The 13,073-nt window shown below is 56.2% G+C and overlaps 1 protein-coding gene and 1 long non-coding RNA gene across 2 annotated transcripts in view; one reads left to right on the top strand and one right to left on the bottom strand.

The window, feature by feature from the left end:
• Positions 1–537, bottom strand: part of LOC142047449 (uncharacterized) — a 123,772-nt gene extending 123,235 nt beyond the window's left edge. The window contains exons 1-2 of the long non-coding RNA XR_012656717.1: positions 193–537; positions 14–72 (exon numbers count right to left, since the gene is read on the bottom strand). This is a non-coding gene — a long non-coding RNA (uncharacterized LOC142047449). The remainder of the gene's footprint in view (positions 1–13; positions 73–192) is intronic.
• LOC116823303 (uncharacterized) overlaps positions 1–13,073 on the top strand; it is a 703,657-nt gene that overhangs the window by 436,364 nt on the left and 254,220 nt on the right. The window lies entirely within an intron of this gene.

The raw sequence follows: 13,073 nt of genomic DNA, 5'->3' as shown, positions 1-13,073 counted from the left end.
GGGGCACAGATACCTTCATCCAGGCAAGAGGGGTCCTGGGGGCCTTAGGGGGTTCATGTTGGGCACAGATACCTGCTAGGCTGGAGGGGTTCCAGGGGGTTGGGGGGTTGTGGGGAGCTCATATACTTATGTTGAGGCTGGAGGTGTCCCATCATGGCCTAGGGGCTTTGTTGGGGGAGGGGGCACAGATACCTGCATCTAGGCTGGAGGGGTTTCAGGGGTCTTAGGAGGGTTGTGGGGGCACAGATACCTATGTCCATGCTGGAGGGATCCCGTCGTTGCTTACGGGATTCGTAGGGTCAGAGATACCTACATCTAGGCTGCAGGGGTCCCGGGGGGGATTAGGTGTGTTGGAGGGGGGACAGATACCTACATCCCGATTGTAGGGGCCCCTGGGTAGCTTAGGAGGTTTGTGGGGGTCACAGATACAAACATCCATGCTGTAGGGGTCCCGAGAGTCTTTGTGGGGCCCTGGGGGTCACAGATACCTTCCTACAGGCTGGAGGGGTCCTGTGGGTCTTAGGGGGTTTGTGGGGCATATAGGCATGGGTTCCCTGGGGGGCTTAGAGGTTTGTGGGGAGCACATATACCTTTACCCAGGCTAGATGGGTCCCGGTGGGATTAGAGGGTTGTGAGGGGCACAGATACCTATGTAAACAGAAGCAGGATGAACTGTACCGTGACATCTGGTGGTGAATTATGGTGAGTGTGGAAAAGAATTTCAGGGGCTGATCATGTTTGCATAGGCACACCTACCCCGCCTGACACGGCCACGGCAGCCTGGGATGGTTGCTTTGGCAGCTGTGGGATCTCCAGTTTCTTTGTTGTTGGGGCGTGAGATGTGAAGTGTTGTCACCCTGATTGTGTGGATGAGGAACTGTTAAACTGCTTTGAGACAGGGATTCTCACCATCAATTGAGTGGCACTCGCTAGACAAGGGAGTGGGCTCCTTGGGTGAGCCAGAAACACCAATTGCACCTTCTTCTCTTTTAACAGTTGAATAGCAGAGCTGATTTTGGGTTCTCTTAAGAATTGAAGTTCTGGGTTCCTGCGCTGAAATCATTAAAGAGTTGTGCTAGCTAGTGGGGGAGTCTGAAGCTATATTGTGCAGCAGAGCAGTTGATGGAGAGGAGCAGTTTGTGGGATGGTTGGAATAGCCCATGGAGTGAGATGAACCAAGCAGTTTTAGGGGACAGCTGGAGCACATCACAGTTCAGCTACCTGAGCAGAACAGCTGGTGGACTGAGCTGAGCAGTTCGTGGGGAAGGGGGAAGCAGAATCCCACGGAGAGGCAGGGCAGTCGGCAGTGGACCCCGTAAGGTGCCCCTTTCTACCCAGGCTGGCAGGGGGAAAACCCTGTAGATAGACTCTTGAACTCTGGCGCTGCGGGACTGTGGGTGATTTTGGGGTTGCTGGACTCTTGAAACATTTGAGGTTTTGGACTTTGGAGTCTTGGGGTTATTTGGGGATTGCTGGACTCAAGAGCCCAGGGAAAAGGACACGGTCTAGTTGAGGTGTTTTCCCAATTTAATGCTATGTTGTTTATCTCGTGTTATTAAACATTTTCTGCTACACTCAGACTCTGTGCTTGCGAGAGGGGAAGTATTGCCTCTTTGAGGCACCTGGGGGTGCGTATGTAAAATTTTCCCATGTCACTGAGTGGGGGCTCGAGCTGGTTTGCATTACGCTGTAGGGAAGGGAGCCCTATGTATTGAACCCAGTCCTTGCTGCTATCAGTTCAGCCTGGCAGAAGGGTTCCACCTACGTCCAGGCTGTAGGGGTCCCTGGGGGGCTCAGGGGTTTGGTGGGGGGCACAGATACCTACGTCCAGGCTGCAGGCATCCCAGAGGGGCTTAGGGGTGTCATGGAGTGTGGTAGAATCCGGCCCTGCTTCCCTCTTCCTCAGACACACAGTGACTCAGCCAGCCAGTAAAACAGAAGGTTTTTTTGGCCAACAAGAATGAAGGATACAGCAGAGCTTTTGGGCACGACCAGGACCCCTCAGTCGAGTCCTTCTGGGGGTTCAGGAAACTTAGTTCCCAGTTTGGGATTCCCTGAATTCCAACCACCCAGCCCAAAGCCGAAACTGAACTAACCCAACTCCCTCCAGCCGGCCCCTTCCTGTGTCCAGCTTCCCGGGCAAAGGTGCTGAACCGATACTCTCCCAATTCTTGAACGGATCCATCCTGACTACTCCTTTGCCTCCGCCGGTATCTGGAGCTTCTCCTCCCCCCAACCTACCACTGCCCCAGCCCCAGCCTAGCTGGGCTCCCTGGGCACCCGATGCTGCTGTGGCCCAGAGCCGAGCCTGGCGGCAGGAGGCAGCGTTCACACGGAGGCCATGGCAGAGCCATCAGCCCGAGAGGTGCGGGGCAGCCCCAGGGAAGCAGGGCAGGCTTGTGCTGCTGCTGGCCCCGCACCCCCGCCCACCCTGAGCCCTGAGGCTGTTAGGGGGGGACTCACTCAGCCCACAGGGAGGGAGGAGGAGCAGTTGAGCGTAGCCTGCCCAGCAAACAGCTGATCGCAGCTGCGCGCAGGCTGCCCCAGGGGAAAAGCTCAGCTGGACGTAGGTATCTCTGACCCACACGAACTCCCTGAGGACTCTTTCATCCGGGATGTAGGTATCTTTACCCCCACAACCTCCTAAGCCCCCCAAGGGATCCTATAGGCTGGACATAGGTATCTGTGCCCCCATGTACCCTAAGTCCCCAGGACCCCTACAGCCTGCATGTAGGTATCTGTGACCCCCACAAATGAACTAAACTCCCAGGGTGCCTCCAGTTTGGACGTAGGTATCTTCTGCTCCCACAACCCCAAATCCCTCGGACCCCTACAGCCTGACATAGTATCTGTGCCCGCCCGACCCCTAAGCACTCCAGGACCCCTATAGCCCTGAAGTTAGGTATCTGTGCTCCACACACCCCAAAGCCCCCAGCCACCCCTCTAGCCTGGACGTAGGTATCTGTGCCACCCAAGAACCCTTAAGCCCCCAGGGACCTCTTGAGCCTGGACGTAGGTATTTGGGCCCTCAAAAAACCATCTAAGCCTCCCCAGTGACCCTAAAGATGGGAGATAGTTATCTCTGCCCCCACAAACCCGTAAGGCCCACAGGGACCCCTACAGCCTGGAGATAGGTATTTGTGCACCCAGAAACTCTCTAATCCTTCCAGGACATCTCATCTGGACGTAAGTTATTTAGCTCCCACAAACCCCCTAATCCCCCCCGGGACCCCGAAAGCCTGATGTAGGGTTATGTGCGACCACAGCCTCTCTATGCACCCCAGGAACAGTCTATAGCCAGGACGTTGGTATCTGTGCCCCCATAAACCCCCTAATCCCCACGGGAACCCTACAGCCTGGACGTAGGTATCTGTGCCCCCCACGAACCACAAAGCCCCCAGGGACTTTTACAAGCCAGGACATTGGTATCTGTGCCCCCATAAATCTCCTAAGCCCTCCGGACCCCTCCATCTTCACGTAGGTATCTGTGACCCCCAGAAACCCCTAACGCCCAGGAACCCCTACAGCCTGGACGTAGGTATCTGTGATAAAAAACCTCCAAACGACCCAGACCCTCCAGCTAGGACATTGGTATCTGTGCCCCCCATAAATCTCCTAAGCCCTCCAGGACCCTCCAGTCTTCATTAGGTATCTGTGACCCCAGAAACCCCCTAATGCCCCAGGAATCCCTACAGCCTGGACGTAGGTATCTGTGACTCCAAACGACCTCCTAAACGACCAAACCTCTCCAGCTAGGATGTAGGTAATCTGTTCCCCCGTCAACCCCAATCCCCTCGGGACCCCTAGACCTGAATGTAGGTATCTGTGTCTGCTCCAATCCCCTAAGCATCCCCGTTACCCTTTACCTGGACGTAGGTATCTGTGCTCACTCCCCATAAATGCCCCAGCGACCCCTTCAGCTGGACGTACCTATCTGTGACCCCCACGAACCCCAAGCCCTAGGGATCCCTACAGCCAGGACACAGGTGTCTGAGCACCCCATGAACCCCTAGCTCCTCGGGACACATCCAGCCTGGATGTCTGAGCCCCTAGTGAACAGCCTAATCGCCCAGACACCGACAGCCTGGATCTAGGTATCTGTGCCCCCCAAAACCCCTATACCCCCAGTACCCCTCCAGCCTAGAAGTAGGTATCTGTACCCCCACAGCCCCCCTGGGACTCCTCAGCGGACGTTTGTATCTGTGCCACCCATGAAACCCGAACCCCCCCCAGGACCCCTCCAGCCTGGATGTAGGTTTGGTGTCCTCCACGAGCCCCTAATCCCACCAGGACCTCTACAGCCTGGACGCAAGTACCTATGCCCCCCACAACCCCCTAACTCCCCAGGGTCCCGACCATGCCTGAGTAGGTATCTGTGACCTACGAACCCCCTTAAGCCCCCTGGAATGCCTCCAGCCTGGATGTAGCTGTGCCCCCCACACCCTAGCCCCCAGGGATCTCTACAGCTCTACGCAGGTGTGAATGCTCTGTGCTTACCCTGCTGGCCACACGTGTCACTGTTGCTCCATGCGGGAAATGCTCTGTGCGTTACTGTGATGGGTAGGGACTGTCTGTGTGGGGGGAGAGAGCAGGGGTGACTTTAGGACCAGTCACGTGCTCAGCCTGTAACTTGAGCTAGCAGGGCGAGGGGTCAGCACATTTGCCCGCGGAGGTGACACAGGAAAGGGGCCGGCTGGAGGGAGGCTGGGGTTAGTTCAGTTTTGGTTTTGAGCTGGGTGGTTGGAATTCAGGGAATCCCACTGGGAACTAAGTTTCCTGAACCCCCAGAAGGACTAATGAGGGGTCCAGGTTGTGCCCAAAAAGCTCTGCTGTATCCCTTCATTCCTGTGGCCAAAAAAACCTATCTCGTTTTTACTGGCTGAGTGTTCACTGTGTGTCCCAGTAGGGGGTTGCAGGGCCGGATTCCACCACACTCGTGACATCCCCCTAAGCCCTCGGGACCCCTGGCAGCCTGGACGTAGGTATCTTGTGCCCCCCACCAAACCCCTAAGGCCCCCGGGACCCTACAGCCTGGACGTAGGTGTAACCCTTCGCCAGGCTGAATAGATGCAGCAAGAGTGGCGTTCAATACATAGGGGTCCCTTCCCTACAGTGTAATGCCAAAACCAGACTCGAGCCCCACCCAGTGACATGGGAAAAATTTACATACGCACCCCTAGGTGCCCTCAATAGAGGCAATATTTCCCCTCTACAAGCACAGAGTCGGGTGTAGCAGAAAATGTTTAATAACGTGAGATAAAACACATAGCATAAACTGGGGAAAACACATCAGCTAGGCTGTGTCCTTTTCCTGTTGCTCTTGGTCCAGTAACCCCAAAAATGCACCCACAGTCCTGCAGCCCCGAGTTCAAGAGTCTATCTCAGGGTTTTTCCCCTTGCCCAGCCTGGGTAGAAAGGGGCACCGTTTTTACCGGTGGGGCCCCCCCACTTGTGACTGCCTGCCTCTCCATGGGATTCTGCTTCTCTTCCCCATAAACTTGCTCAGCTTGCGTCCACCAGCTGCTTTGTCCTCCGGCAACTTGTGAATCTGCCTCCAGTTGTCCCAAAACTCTCAGCCTCACCTCACTGCATGGCCCACACCAACTATCCCACAATTCTCCTATCTCTGTCAGCTGCTCTGCTCCCATATAGCTTCAGACTCCCCCACTAGCTAACACATTCTTAGAGATTTAGCGCAGAAACTGGACTTCAATTCTTAATAGAATCAAAAATTTCAAGCTCTGTTGTTCAACTGTTAAAAGAGAAGAAAGTGCAAATTTGGTGTTTCTGCTCACCCAGGAAGCCCACTCCCTTGTCTAGCGAGTGCCACGCAATGATGCGTGAGAATCCTGTCTCAAAGCAGTTTCAGAGTTCCTCATCCACACAATCAGGATGACAACATCCACATACTCACACCCCAACAACAATAAACTGGAGAAACCCACAGCTAGCAAAGGCAATCATCCCGGCTTGCCGTAGCCATGTCAGCGGGGTGGCTGTGCCTATGCAAACACGATCAGCACTGAAATTCTTTCCACACTTCGCCATAAACTTCACCACTAGATATTCAGGACAGAGTCACTTGTTTGTACATAGGTATCTGTGCCCCCCACAACCTCCTACTCCCTCCGGACCCATTCTAGCCTGGATTAAAGGTATCTGTGCTCCCACAACCTCTAAGCCCCCCAGGGAACTCACAAGCCCAGAGGAGGCATTCTGTTTATGCCCACAAACCCTAAGACCCCAGGACCCCTCTAGCCTATAGGCTAGTATCTTGACCCCCAGAGCCCCCACAAAGACCCCAGGCCCCTTACAGCTAACGCAGGTATCTGTGCCCCCACGACCCTAAGCCCCCAGGGATTCTCTACAGCCTCTATGCAGGTGTGAATGCTTCTGTGCATTACCCAAGCCTGGCCACACGTGTCACTTTCCTCTGTGAGAGAAATGCTCTGCTGCATTACCCTGCGTGGCCACACGGCTGTCACTGTTGCTCCATGCGGAATGCTCTGTGCGTTTCCCTGCGTGGCCACACGGTGGTCACTGTTGCTCCATGCGGGAAATCTCTGTGCGTTACTGTGATGGGTAGGGACTGTCTGTGTGGGGGAGGGGAGAGCAGGGGGTGAACTTTTAGGACAGGACAGTTGCTCAGCCTGTAACCTGAGCTAGGCAGGGGAGGGTCAGCACCTTTGCCGGGAAGTGGACACAGGAAGGGGCCGGCTGGAGGCATTGGGTTAGTTCAGTGTCGGTTTTGGCTGGGTGGTTGGGAATCAGGGATCCCACTGGGAAACTAAGTTTCCTGAACCCACAGTAAGGACTCGATTGAGGGGGTCCTGGTTGTGCCTACCAAGCTCTTGCTGTACCCTTCACTCCTGCGTGGTCAATAACCTTTCTTGCTTTACTGGCTGGTGAGAGTCACTGTGAGTCCCATGGAAGAGGGGCAGCCAGACTCCCTACACTCCATGACAGACCCTAAGCCCCTCCGGGACCCTGCAGCACTGGACATAGGTATCTGTGCCCCCCACAATCCCCTAAGGCCCCCGGACCTTCAGCCAGGACATGTACTGTGCCCCATATAGACTCCATAAGCCCGACACTCCAGTTCACTGTAGGTATATGTTACCCTCAGAAACCCCCTAACCCCAGGGAACTCCTACAGCCTGGAAGAGGTATTGTACCCCACAACCCTCTAACCGCCCCCTCCGGACATCTACAATCTGGACGTAAGATATCTGGGCCCCTCACGAAACCTCTAATCCCCTGGGACGATTACAGCTGACATATGTATTCTGTGCCCACCAACCCCTAAGACCCCCTGGTACCCCTACAGCCTGGACATAGCATCTTGGGCCCCCACAAGTCCTAAGACTCCCAGGATCCCGCCAGCCTGGACGCGGTATCTATGCCCCCACTAACACCTAAGCCCCCTGGTACCACTACCAAGGCCGCGCCCCATGGATGTAGGAATATGTGCCCCCATGACCCCCTAAGCCCCCGGGACCCCAGAGCCTGGAGATGGTATCTGTGTCCTCCTAAAAATTATTAAGCCCCCCAGGGAACCCCCTCGGCCTGGACGGTAGGTATCTGTGCACCCAAGGCCCTAAGATTCCCCAGACCCCTACAGCCTGGATGTAGGTATGCCTGCAGTGCTGCCTGTGGAGCTGACCTGTGATCTGCTCAGCTGTCCCAAAAATCTCTTGTTCACCTCACTCGTGGGCCCACTGCAACCATACCACAAACTGCCTCCTCTCTGTCAGTGCTCTGCTACACAATATAGCTTCAGACTCTCCCCTAACTAGCACAGCTCTTACGATTTCAGCTCAGGAACCTGGAACTTCAATTCTTTAAGAGAATTAGCTTGCTATTCAACTGTTAAAAGAGAAGAAGGTGCAATTGGTTTTTGCGTTCACCCAGGAGCCACTCCCTATTGTCTAGCGAGTTGCCACTCAATTTGATGGTGAGAATCCCTGCTCAAATCATTTTCACAGTTCCTCATTCCACACATCAGAGTGACAACACTCACATCTCACTACCCAGACAAGAAACTGGATCTCTCTCTTTTTTTCCCCTTTTTCCCTTTCCTTTTTTCCCGTTTTGGGGTTTTGGGTTGGGGGTGAGAGAGATCCCAGTTTCTTTGTTGGGGTGTGAGATGTGAGTGTGTCACTTGATTGTGTGGATGAGGAACTGTGAAATGCTTTGAGACAGGATTCTCAACCAGTCAATGAGTGGCACTCGCTTAGACAAAGGAGTGGGCTCTTGGGTAACCTAAAACACAATGTCACTTCTTCTCTGTTAACAGTTGAATAGCAAGTAATTCTCTTAGAATTGAAGTTCCAGGTCCTGAGCTGAAATCGTAAAAGAGCTGTGCAGTTAGTGGGAGAGTCTGAAAGCTATATTGTTAGCAGAGCAGCTGAAGAGGGAGCAGTTTGTGGTATGGTTGCAGTGGGCCCACGGAGTGAGGTGAACAGAGCAGTTTTTGGGGACAGCTGGAGCAGATCAAGGTCAAGCTGGTGGAGCAGAGTGGTGGTGGACGATGCTGAGCAGTTTGTTGGGGAAGGCGGAAGCAGAATCCCACGGGAGAGGCAGTGGCAGTCAGCAGTGGGCCACGTAAGGTGGCCCCTTTCTACCAGTGCTGACAAGCAGGAAAACCCTGGAGATAGGACTCTTGAACTCGGGGGCTGCGGGACTGTGGGTGATTTTTGGGTTGCTGGACTCTTGGGACATTTGAGGTATTGGACTTTTGGGAGTCTGGGGGTTGGATCTGGGGATTCGTGAGACCAAGAGCCGGGAAAAAAGAAGACACATGGCCTAGTTGAGGTGTTTCCAGTTTAATGCTATGTTGTTTATGCTCACCGTTTTTAAACATTTTCTGCTTAACACTCCAAGACTTCTGTGCTATGCTTGCAAGAGGGACGAGTATTGCCTCTTTGAGGCACCTAGGGGGGTGCGTATGTAAATTTTCCCATGTCACTGGGTGGGGGCTCGAACTGGTTTCCATTACGCTGTAGGAAGGGACCCCTGTGTATTGAACCCAGTCCTTGCTGCTATCAATTCAGCCTGGCAGAAGGGTTCCACCTACATCCAGGTACTGAAGGGGTCCTGGGGGGCTTAGGGGTTCATGGGGGGCACAGATATCTAGGTCCAGGCCGTAGGAGTCCCTGGGGGTCTCAGGGTTTGGTGGGGGCACAGATACCTACGTCCAGGCTGAAGGGGTCCCAGAGGGGCTTAGGGGTGTCATGGAGTGTGATGGAATCAGCCTCGGAGCATGGACGCACAACGCCAAATTACTGTGCCTAGTGTGGCTGCATGAAATCGAAATTATAATATCAGTTTTATAAAACCGATTTTAGCAAATTCGATATTATCCCGTAGTGTAGTCGTGGCCTCAGATACATCCAGGCTGGATGTGTCCTGAGGAGCTTAGGGGGTTCGTGGGGTGCTCAGACACCTGTGTCCAGGCTGTAGGGATCCCTGGGGGCTTAGGGGGTTCATGGGGGTCACAGATAGGTATGTCCAGGCTGAAGGGGTCGCTGGGGCGTTTACGGGGGTTGTGGGGGCACAGATACCTATGTCCAGGGTAAAGGGGTAATGGGGGTGCTTAGGGGATCGGGGCAGACACAGATACCTACGTTCAGGGTCTAGGGGTCCTGAGGGGATTGTGGGTTGAGGGGGGAAAAGATACCTATGTCCAGGCTGTAGGGGTTCCTGGGGCATTAGGGGGTTTCTGGGGGTCACAGATACCTACGTGCAGACTGGAGGGGTCCCGGAGGGCTTAGGAGATTTATGGGGGGCACAGATACCAACCTCCTGGCTGTAAAGGTCCCTGGGGGGCTTTGCGGGTTCATGGGGGGCACAGTTACCTACGTCCAGGCTGTAGGGGTTCCTGTGGGGATTAGGGGGTTTATGGGGGGCACAGATACCAACATCCTGGCTGTAGATGTTCCTGGGAGACATAGAGGGGCTGTGGTCACACATAACCCTACATCCAGGCTGTCGGGGTCCTGGGGGGGATTAGGGGGTTCGTGGGGAGCTCAGTTACCTACGTCCAGGTTGGAGATGTCCTGGGAAGGATTAGTGAGTTTCTGGGGTGCACAAATACCTATCTCCAGGCTGTAGGGGTCCCTGTGGGCCTTACGGGATCGTGGGGGGCAGAGATAACTATCTCCCATCTTTAGAGGTTGCTGGGAGGGTTAGATGGTTTGTGGGGGCCCCAAATACCTACGTCCAGGCTCGAGAGGTCCCTGGGGGGCTTATAGGGTTCGTGGGTGGCACAGATACCTATGTCCAGGCTAGAGGGGTTGCTGGGGGGCTTTGGGGGGTTGTGATATCACAGATACCTAACTTCAGGCTGTAGGGGTCCCGGGGGGGATTAGGAGGTGGGGGGGTGCAGATACCTATGTCCAGCCTGTAGGGGTCCCTTGGGGGGCTTAGGGGGTTGTGGGAGTAATGATACCTACATCCCAGCTGAAGGAGTCCTCAGGGGGTTCATGTGGGTCAGAGATACCTACGTCCAGGCTGTAGGGTCTTGGGGGGCTTAGGGGGTTTCTGGAGGTCATAGATACCTCTGTGCAGACTAGATGGGTCCCGGGGGGATTAGGAAGTTTATGGGGTGCACAGATGACAACTTCCAGGCTGTACAGGTTGTGGAGGGCACAGATACCTACGTCCAGCTGAGCTTTTCCCTGGGGGCAGCCTGCGCACAGCTGCTTGCTGGGCAGGCTCCGTTCAACTGCTCCCCTCTCCCTGCTCCTGTGGGGGCTGAGTGAGTCCCTCCCCCGAAAACAGCCTCAGGGCGGGTGAGCGTGCGGGGCCAGCAGCAGCACAGCCCACCCCGCTTCCCTGGGGCTGCCCCGCACCTCTCGGGCTGATGGCTCTGCCATGGCCTCCGCGTGAATCGCTGCTCCCTGCCCACTAGGCTCGGCTCCGGCCACAGCAGCAACAGGTGCCCCAGGGAGCCCTGCTAGGCTGGGGAGCCCCAGCCACCTTAGTGGCAGAAGTTGCAAGGCTGAAGCCCTGACCCCACTCTGTGTGCAGCTACCCTGAGCCCCTCTCTCCCATCCCCCCTGTGGAGCTGGCTCCCACTCTCCGGCTGTGGAGAAATTCACCCAAATCTCCCCATGTTGGGATCCATTTCTCCCATCACCCAGCCATGAATGGATTTAGCCCAGGAGAAGGATCAGCATTGGCCCCATTTGGCAGGTGGGCTCTAGGGCACAAGAGGTGCAGTGACTTTCCCAAGGCTAAGCGGAGTCTGGGCAGAGCAGACTCAAACCCAGAACACCTGAGCCTGAGTCCTGTGCCTTAACCACTAGCAACCTTCCCACCGAAGGAGAGGGAACCTCCTCTGCCACTTTGAGTGTGGGTGGGAGCAGCCACTAGCCAGAGGCGTCCCTATGGAGCCTGCCCAGCCCCTTTGGTTCTGCTCCTTTCTAGCATTTTGTTCAGAGACTTTATTACTGGGGAGGCTGAAAAATCTCCCTGTGGGCTTAGCCTGGCAGGAGGGGCAGGTCAGCGTTTTTAGATCACCACCTCGTCACCGTGACGGTCTCTCTCAGTGCGGAGAGGCTGGGGCCGGCCTATTGGCACTTCAACAACAACTTGCTGGAGGATGCAGGCCTCGTGTGTCCTTCCGGGACTTCTGGCAGGCCTGGCGAGAGCAGCGGCGTGCCTTTCCCTCCGCGCGGCGGTGGTGGGATGTGGGGAAGGTCCGCGCCCGGCTCTTCTGCCGTGACTACACCCAGGGTGCCAGCCGACGGAGGGATGCGGCAATAGGGCAGTTGGAACGGGAGGTCTTAGAGCTGGAGAGGCGTCTGGCCCGCCAGCCCTGAGGATCCATCCCTTTGCGGAGCATGCTGGGAGAGGTGGGAGAAGCTCTGAGTCCTCGAGGACCATCAGGCTCGGGGCACCTTTGTTCGCTCCCGCATCTGCCTCCTTCGAGAGATAGATCGCGGCTCCTGCTTCTTCTACGCCCTGGAGAAACGGAGGGGGGCCAAGAAGGTCACCTGCCTCCTGGCAGAAGATGGCACCCCCCTCACGGATCTGGAGGAGAGCGAGAGGGCCCAGACCTTCTACGCGCACCTTTTCTCCCCGGATGTGACTGATCCTGCCTCTCGCAGAGTGCTCTGGAACTGGCTCCCGACGGTTAGCGTGGGCAACCGGGACCAGCTAGAGCTGCCTCTCTCTCTGGTCGAGTTCTCAGAAGCCCTCCGTCGCATGCCCACCAACAACTCTCCAGGCATGGACGGGCTGACCGTGGAGTTCTACCGCGTGTTCTGGGACGTCCTCGGCCTGGACATGGCCAACGTCTGGGCCGAGTCCTTGCAGAGCGGGGTCCTCCCTCTCTCGTGCAGGCGAGCTGTGGTCGCCTTACTGCCAAAGAAGGGGGACTTCCACGATTTACAGAATTGGCGTCCCGTCTCGCTCCTCAGCACGGACTACAAAATCGTAGCCAAGGCCATCTCGCTGCGGCTGGGGGCCGTGCTGGAGGACGTGATCCACCCAGACCAGACCTACACCGTCCCGGGCCGTAGCACCTTTGATAACCTCTATCTGGTCCGGGATCTCCTGGAGCTTGGGTGTAGATGGTCTGTCGTTCGCCCTCCTGTCCCTGGATCAGGAGAAGGCATTCGACAGGGTGGACCACGGGCATCTCCTGGGCACTCTGCGAGCGTTAGGCTTCAGGTCCCAGTTTGTGGGTTTTCTCCAGGTGCTGTATGCTTCCGCAGAGTGTCTGGTCAGGCTCAACTGGACGCTGACCGAGCCGGTCAGCTTTGGGCAGGGAGTGCGACAGGGGTGCCCCCTCTCGGGCCAGCTGTACGCTCTGGACGTCGAGCCCTTCCTCTGTCTCCTTCACAGGAGGTTGACGGGGTTGGTGCTTCAGGAGCCGGAGCTGCAGCTGGTCCTGTCGGCATACGCCAACGATGTGCTCCTCGTGGTCCAGGACCCGGGCAACTTGGCGCGGGTGAAGGCCTGCCAGGCAGTGTACTCGGCGGCCTCCTCGGCCCAGGTCAACTGGGTCAAGAGCTCTGGCCTGGTGGTTGGGGACGGGTGGCAGGCAGGCGGGCTCCCCCCCCCCC

The sequence above is a fragment of the Chelonoidis abingdonii genome, chromosome 11 (genome assembly GCF_003597395.2).
Source record: "Chelonoidis abingdonii isolate Lonesome George chromosome 11, CheloAbing_2.0, whole genome shotgun sequence".
NCBI classification, from domain to species: Eukaryota; Metazoa; Chordata; order Testudines; family Testudinidae; genus Chelonoidis; species Chelonoidis abingdonii.
The sequence above is the reverse complement of the archived record's forward strand: the minus strand, read 5'-3'. Positions and strand labels throughout refer to the sequence as shown.